Source organism: Bidens hawaiensis, unplaced genomic scaffold (assembly GCF_021521415.1).
Source record: "Bidens hawaiensis isolate Kalapana, Puna unplaced genomic scaffold, B.hawaiensis_p1.1 tig00034456_1, whole genome shotgun sequence".
NCBI lineage: Eukaryota > Viridiplantae > Streptophyta > Magnoliopsida > Asterales > Asteraceae > Bidens > Bidens hawaiensis.
The window spans coordinates 69,333-71,971 of record NW_027495957.1 but is presented as its reverse complement, the minus strand read 5'-3'; the positions used below and the strand labels follow the sequence as shown (position 1 = coordinate 71,971).

The window sequence follows — 2,639 nt, the reverse complement described above, 5'->3', positions numbered from 1 at the left end:
AATCTCATAGTTTCTTCGTTATGGCATTTTAGCAAACACTTGGTGTGCATCAAACTTTAATGTAAACATGTTCCAAGATTTTGTTATCAATTCCACTATTAATTCAATTAAAACACAAGTAAACCAACTCAACAAGATTGATAATCTCTAAAATCAAATAGGCATATAATGAGATGAATTAACAACCTCGACCATTTATAGATTGTGGAAAACAAGGAACCCTCTCCATTGAAAGAATCTAACCAAGTTTGAAAACAAAATAAATAGAAATTTTAAGCAACATTTTTTATGGAAACTTAGATATTATTTATAAAACATAATAAAAATCTATTAAAGTTGCATAGTCATGTATGTAACAATGAATTTGTGAGTGATTTAACCTTTCGTGCAACAAGAAGATCATGACTCCAATCTATGTAGCAACCATCCACAATACCTAAAATAATAATACCCAAAATGTCAACATGGTCAAACCATATATCTACAAGCACAAAACATTTACAAGCAAATAAACAGCAAGAATAAAACAACTGTTATCTGCAAAAGCTTACCGCCCCAGCTGTTGAAGTTCCAATCAATACCAGCAACATTGTGGTTTATTTTATCTGAACAAGATTTCCCGTCACGTACAAGAAACTATATAATAAAAGAAAATTATTATAAAACAAGAAGTTACAAACAAAGTTTATAATCAAAAGGCAGTTGAAATGAAAGAATTTAACAGTTGGGCCTGTGTCACGAAACCCCGAAAAATTTATTTGCATTCAAGTCACTGAAATCATCAATTTGCTGCTCCTTACATTCAATATGAATGAGTCAACAAATATCAAATTTAGCATTAAATCCTAAATATTTGAACTTTAGGATTTAAATAAGCGAAATTTAGACACAAATCTAGGAGTGCAAACAAGCAGAACCGCTTGCAAGCTACCCGAGATCGAATCGATAAAAACCTCGAAACGAGCCGAGTCTGATATCAAATACGACTCATTGAGTTATCGAGCCCGAGCTGGTGCCTAGTGGATTTATAATTTTTGACTCTTTTAACTTCTATGTATTAATTCCACAGTGCACACACGAGCTCAAGCTGAGCTTAGACTAGTAAAAGTTTTCCTCAAAATATATAACAGTTAAAAGTGTATACAAATTAATTAACAAATAATAAAATTGCCAAGATCCCAATCCGATAACCTAACCTGAGAGGCAGTGGCGCAGACGGTGACAAGTTCGAACATGGAAATGGCGGAAGCAACTCTAGCGAGTGCACTTTGGCCATTAAGTCCGTTGTTTCGCCAATTATCCGGACGCTCCTGCAAATCGAAAATAAAACTTAATAATTAATAAATTAGGTCATAATCTGGAAGAATTATTAAAATTATACATAATAAGATACGGAGAGAAGAGAACTTACAGGCCAACCGAGCCAGGTTTGAGCGTGTGGTTCCCATTCGGCAGGCATCCTGAATCCATGGAGAGCCGGTGTTCCGTCTGTTATGTCCATCGATCTCTGATTAATCGGAGAATCGAATAACTGATTGTGATGGACACACACCTACTTGCTTGTTTCTTGCTGGCTGCTGCTATCAAAAAGTGGTAACTTTAGTTATGCCAATGGATTATGGAAGCATAAGGATTCCCTTCCCTTGGGATAATAAACATACGTTTTTCATTTTTATTCTTACTCTACTTTTTTATACGCACCGAATTTTGTAACGCAATTCCTTATGATATAAGAAACGGACAAGAAAATAATAACTTGGATTCATTTTTTCGTGAATAGAAATTATTTCCACCCCAAAGTCATTGTATTTTGTAGTTGTCAATTTTTTGAACCCATCACTATTATTTTAAAAGGGTGAACATCATATTATTAGATCATTAGGTCATGAATAATCAAGTTGTATTCTGATTGGCTTATTTACATTTTTAATTAAGTATTTTTATAATTCAATATATATATATATATATGTCGTGTTTAACTTGACTATGACTAATAATAATCCTATGAATTCATTTCATTCATTCAAATAGATGAGCTATGCAGAATTTGCAGACGATATCATATTATGGATCAATCAAGTGTGGTCATGTCTATTATTGGTCAACTCATTAGGCAATGTGTAGTGGACGACAAATATGGGCGATTTTTGCTTGGCACACGCCCCGTGGCGACAAACGGGGCGATATATATAAATCGGTATGTTACACAAGATGTACTCTTTAAATATTGAATGGGTTAAATATATTAAAAAATTGTTTCATATCCAGATTGGTTGATGGGATATGGATTATTTTTTGATATTGGGTTTGAGTTATGCTACAATGAAATTCTAGCGAATGAGCGTACTATAAAACTGATGTTTTATGACTCATATATCAAATGTTCAATTACGATGTATTATAATAACACCAAAATGGTTAAACGTCATGTAAATGTTTAAATTATAAGGTCCAAGTGAAAAGTGTCATATTAAGTTATGTTATATTAAAACTCTAGCGAATAAGTGTCATGTTACGGTGTATTATAATAACACCACAATGATTAAGCGTCCTATAAAGGTTAAAGTTATAAGACTCAAGTGTCATGTGTTCTGTTAAGTTATGTTATAATAAAACTCTAGCGAATAAGCATCCTATAA

General features: G+C 32.8%; 1 long non-coding RNA gene across 1 annotated transcript; it reads right to left on the bottom strand.

Annotated features, from left to right (window-relative positions):
• Positions 1 to 377: 377 nt before the first annotated feature.
• On the bottom strand, positions 378 to 765 carry LOC143586186 (uncharacterized). The gene is made up of 3 exons (XR_013144668.1): positions 723 to 765; positions 552 to 636; positions 378 to 436 (listed from the first exon to the last, which is right to left on the bottom strand). It is a non-coding gene; the product is annotated as an uncharacterized LOC143586186 (long non-coding RNA).
• Between the last annotated feature and the right edge of the window lie 1,874 nt (positions 766 to 2,639).